We start from the raw sequence: 6,000 nt of genomic DNA on the forward strand, positions 1-6,000 counted from the left end.
AATTCTGTCTGTCTTAAGCAACTGTTCTGTAATGAGTCAGAGAATGTTTATATTCCTTGTATGTGTAGGACTTTATTTTTGCCACCTATATCAACTCTGATTTCACATTTTTGCCTTCTGTTGATCATGTGGAAGCTAGTTGATTTGTTCAAGTGCTGTAAGCATCCTTTGTTTTCCACAGTCTAATTACCATATTATCTCTCTGCATACGCTAAGATGATTATTGATGTCTATAAGAGTATTTTTAACTTAACACTCTAATTACAAAGTATTACTCACAATCCTTTTCCATGGGGAAGAACATAAAAATAGTACTAAAAATAAATATAAAGCCACATGGCAGGTATTTAAATGTCAGAGAGAGGAGTGGGAATGGTATGTGAGTTTGGTAGTCAAGGACTCTTCCATGGTATGCCCTACTGCATGGGTTTGTAGGCTGATTGTTCAACTGATCTTTATTCCTTTCTCAGCACTAATTACTAAGCCTCACCTGATGGTGCTGCAGCAACTCCTTTTGGAAGGGAGCAGAAAGATGGCTACATCATAGACATAACGTTATTTTTAGTAGTCAGCTTGATCCAGTGGAGATCAGGTGTTAAATCCATTGGATATTTATGGATTTAACAATGAACAGAGCACATGTATTATATGATCCATTAGAATGATAGTGTCAAAAATTCCTAATGGTTCACTGAAGTACCTAGGACAGTATGAAAATACTGTAATAGGTATCAAAATACTGATTTGCTCAGGAGACTTGTTCAATTCAAATATTGTGTAACATAATACTGTGTCTAAAGATAAGTAATTACATAATTGTCTTGGGACTTTGAGCACTGTCCTACTTGAGAGAGATTAATGCTTCTTTGGGAAAAATAATTCATTTCATTAATGCTCTAAGTCCTATGCATTTGATTACAGTTTTTTCCCTAATGCACAATTTTTTTTTTAATAAATAATATTATATAATATTATTTATAATATAATTATAATATATAATGATACTATATTATAAATACATTGATTTTTTTTGTCCATGCCTTGTGCTGCATTACTGACTTTTACTAAAAAAGTGTATGTTTCTATTCTTTGGTAGATTTTGCAAGATGGATTTGTGAAATGAGGTTGTTGAGGACAAATGGTTGTCTTGGTGCCAAAAGGCTCATACTAGTTTTAGAATCACAAACATAAGCAGTGCTAATAGTTTGTATTGAATAAGTAAAGAATAGAATTTGCAAAGACCTTGCTGTTCCTCTCATTTGTTTTCCATGATGGAGAGTCAGAGGGGCTAAATGGTGTCAAGACTGACCTCACAGGCTGGGGCTCTGTCAGTGCTAGGACCTGTCTGATACAACATCCCGTTTCAGCAATTAAATGTTCTCGCTGTGGTCCAATCCTGCAAACACAGTTGTATTTACAGAGCTGTAAACACATATTGCAGAACTGCTCACATGTTTATGATGATAAATGACCACCCTATGGTCATTTACTCTGAAAATTCTTTAGGTTGTTAAATCTTCTTTCAAGTTAGTACAGAGCAGTAAGTGTATGAATCTGTTTAATAAAGGCCTATGTGTACATATGTTGAAAAGTGAAAGAAAAGGGTTGGTGTTTAAAAGGTATCACACATTTAGTATTTAGGATGTGCCTCTCAGAAGGAAAGACAAAGCATCTTTAAAAAACTCTCACTTTTGAAATATTTTCTGCTTCCAGAATGGGTGCATTTTTATTACAAAAAGCTTCATTATTCACTGGGTGGTGTAAGAAATTGGTTGTTCAGTCTCTCTTCACTTCTAAAGTTTCTAGAGAGTAGCAGGTTGGATGAGATGCTTTTTTTCAAAGAAAACATTTAAAATTATATCTTTTCAGTGAAAGCCTGGAACAAGCTAGATTGACACCTTCTACTCATAAGAAGAGCATTAAATTAAGTCATCATCTAAAAATGTAGGCACAGAATGTAGGTGGTAAGCAGTATCTTGTTTCCTTGTTTAAGCCTGTGGTTAGAAAACTTACAAATACAGAACTGTAGCAGCTTTGTTAAAGTAATGACTTTTACTCTGCCTTAGTATGTGGTCATTTAGAATATGTATATTTATTGTAAATAAAGGTGCAAGTGTCTTGTCTAAAACTGAAGAGCACAACATCTTAATTCCAGTCATAAGTTGTAGTTGACAGAATAACCAGAAACCTTAAGATGCTTTCTCATTTTTCTTTTTCCAAATCTGCCTGCTAAATTTTCTGTCTCTGGCATGGTTTTATTGCAGATATCTTCAGAAAATCATTAACCAGTTATTTCTGTAAGTGGCACACTCCACAATGACTTGGTTGACAGTCTGTAGGAAGAAAGTTCTGTAAACATAAAGAGCAGCTTCTTGAAGTGGACTATGCTTTATTTTCGGGATTTACAGACGGTTCATTAATAATGTTCTTGAACACTGAAAGTGGAAGAAGCAATAAGATAAGCATTTTAACAGTTGCTTAATTAGGTCAGTAGAAGGTGATATATTTCAAGTAATAATGTACTTTAGTAGCTAAACATTGAAAACATATTTTTATGTCAAGCTGAGGTTGGTGTGTCCTGATGGAGGCTTTCATATGCAATATTCTTTTTTGGCTGGCCTGTAGGTACTAATGGGCTGCAGTGAAATGGAACGGAATAATTTCCCTAAAGATTTTTTAGTAACAGAGGAAATGATATGAGTAAATCTCTGTGACCTAGAACAAGATTTTTAAAATCTGCAGTATTGCTACTATTGCTTTAAAAAGAGCTATGGAAAAATAGCAAAGCAGAAATTAGCTAGTAATTCATAAGTTGTCATGATAAACCATGCTACTGTAAAATTGTATTGTGCTGTCTTTCATTACCACTCAAAGAGGAATATGAACTTTTCCTAGTCAATTTGTGACAGAAACTTCTGTGGCTTTTTTGGTGGGGAAAGTTTTGAAGTCTTTCTGAGGCAAAAAATATTAATATTAATAAATATAATATTTATTAATAAATATAATATTTATTAGCTGTTGTGTCAGGCTTTTGGTTCTGTAGCAGCCGTATCTCACTAACGGTCATAGAAGGATGATTTCTGAAATTCTTAGTGGGAAGAAATCTGTTACAGGTTGTTGGATTGTTGGCATGCTAAGGAAGATGAGTGTAAATAGTTGTTGAGGGGATTAATTATTGGTTGTGTAAAAATTTATATTGTAAAATATGTATGAGCAAAAACTCCATAAAGCCTTTTATCAGCTGAGACTGGACATTCAGGTCCCTTCCTGCTTTATGTCAGTAGTTAAGGTAAGTGCTTGGCACCTTTTGTCTAGTCTGACCTTCTGTGAATCTTTTTATGCTAGAGAAAGGCACCAGCTCCTGAAAATGGCATAAAGTCTGATTATTATAATTTCTCTTGATAGAATATTTCAATAGCCAGTATTCCCTCTTTTTCTAGAAAGACCATATCTGTCTTGTGATTAGAATTTGACTTCAGTTTTCATTTCTGGGAGAGGAGGAGGGGATGGCTCTGCAAAGAAGTTAGTAGTATCTTATATTTTCCTGATGGAATGCATTTGGCAAAAAAAAAAATGCAATGAAATGCATGGATTGACTTCCTAAAATCTTGTGTTATACCTGCCTTCCTTAGTCCCATCACAGGGGGGAGATTTGCAATCTCCTTTCAGGAAGAAGATAAACCTCTATTACTGATTTTTTTCATTATCTACAAACAGGTAAGATCCTTGCTTTTTACACTATTGATTGTGCTTCCAAGGTAAGTGTCACATTTTGTCATCTAACACACCACGTTGTTGGGATCTCATGTTCAGTTCCCTGTCCCTTATGACCCTGATGCCTTTTTCAGAGTCAGTAGTTTTTCACTCTGATGTTTTCGCAGTGTATGGCTTGTTGTATAGCTTTTTGTTCTTTTCCTGGACATCTAATTTGAGATTTGGCTATTAAAAAATGATAAAAGTTTTGAACAGTGTGCTTTATCATCTGTCCCAGAACTTTCATGTGATGGCCCAGTTCTTCTGTTCATCACAGCGTCAGCTGTTGGGTTATTCACAAATAAAATTGGCAGTGAGTTTGTACATACTTACACAACTTTGAAGAAAATGTGAAATAATCTTAAACCTGGTGATGGCCCCAGAGCAGCTCTCTAAGTACTCTACTGAAATACAACTCCCTTCTATTTGTGAGGTTTCATTAATTACAGGTTAAGAAAACATAATACTACAGAAAAATTAGGTAAATGGAAAACCTCTCTAGCCTATCCATTCCTACCCTGCTGGGTTTTCTTGTATTTTGCCCTGGTTAATTCAGACTGTTGTGCCTACAAATAACATGGTGATTTCTCCACATCCTCCTTCAACACTGGTGCAATATAACGCCCTTCTGGTCCCTTGGGTTTTAGTGCTGGTTTGATTCCCTAATACTAAATGAACATCAATAGTAAACATTGTTCTTCCAGAGTCCTTGGTGGGGAGCTGTCCAAGTCTGCTGTTTACAAAGATTGTGTTTTGGTTGATGAGGATTAATAACGTCAACAGCTGCAAATAAACTATGAATTTTTGCTGTCAAGATCTGTATTTAATTTAAAAGGTGCTAGTGACAATGTCTGCTTGCTTTCCAGCCTGTTCTCACCAAGCATATTTAATATTTTTATGTGAGAATGGCTTTAAGTTTACATGGTATGCAGAGGGGCTCCTATGTTCTGTCTCTGTTAAAAAAAGTGGCAGGGTTCATTAGCTTTGTGCTAAACTGGGAAAAGGTAAATGTGAAAAATTATGCATATTTGACTATGCATTGAAAACACCTCTGTAAGTTCTGTGTGATCTTGAAGCAGGGAATCAATGGAATTTCACCAACAACATGCAGAAAGAAAAATGAAAAAACTCAAGCTGACTCTTTTGGCTTTTCTATCCCAATTCAGATTGTACTGGGGACTTCAGCTGGCAGCTTCCAGCATGAGGGAACTGCAACAGGCACATTAAAATTCTTACACTAGAGCAGTGTTGGGACTGACTCAGCTGGTTCTTGGCAGCAGTCCTCTGTGGGTCATGCACAGTTGGCTGGAGGCATCCAGACAAGTCTGTCTGTGTGTCACTGGTTCCCCACTTCAGCGTCTTTCCTCCATGCAGGTGCCCCTCACCTTCCTCCTGGGAGTTCCTACAAGGTAACTTGTTAGTAACCTGTGTTCTCCTTGGCCTTTGTGCATCATGTAAAAATAATAGAATGAGCCAAAGCTGGACTGTGACCTCTTCCTACATTGTTTCAAATGACTCTTAACATTGCTTGAGCCCAATAAATTCCTCTTTGATAGCAGCGTGGTACAGAAATTGGTTAAGAAGTGGAGCCCAGCCTGCAGCTACACAGCAATTTCAACATATGCAAGTGAGACACCTATTGAGCAACTTCAAGTTTGGGGATGGATGGATGGATGGATGGATGGATGGATGGAACATGCTAAAACATATCAGTGTGAGCAGTAGGATTAGGGAAATAGTTCTCCCCTTGTACTCCACAACAGGTGAGGCCACACCTTGTGTGCTGTGTCCAGTTTTGGGCCCCTCGATTCAAGAAAGAAATGAGGCACTGGAGCATGTCCGGAGAAGGGCAATGGAGCTAGTGAAGGGTCTGGAGCAGAGGTGCTATTGAGGAGGAGCTGAGGGAGCTGGGGCTATTTAGCCTGGAGAAAAGGGTGCTCTCTATAACCACCTGAAAAGAGGCTGTAGCTGCGTGGGGGTCTGCCTGCCAGTGGCAGGGCAAGAGGACATAGCGATAAGCTGGGCTAGAGGAAATTTAGTTTGGACTTTAGGAAGAATTTCCTCTACCTCCAATGCTTAACTGCAGATGAAGATATAAGAGAATCCTAGTTTCTATATTTTTGGATCCTCCGGAGCCGAAGATGCCACTCTGGCTCGGGCGGCCGCGGGGGCAGCCTGAAGCGCTCCCGTTCAGCCCCGGCGGACGGGCGGGCGAAGCCGGCCCGGCTGAGGCCGCAGGGGGCCGGG

The sequence above is a fragment of the Parus major genome, chromosome 1 (genome assembly GCF_001522545.3).
Source record: "Parus major isolate Abel chromosome 1, Parus_major1.1, whole genome shotgun sequence".
In the NCBI taxonomy this organism is placed as follows: Eukaryota; Metazoa; Chordata; class Aves; order Passeriformes; family Paridae; genus Parus; species Parus major.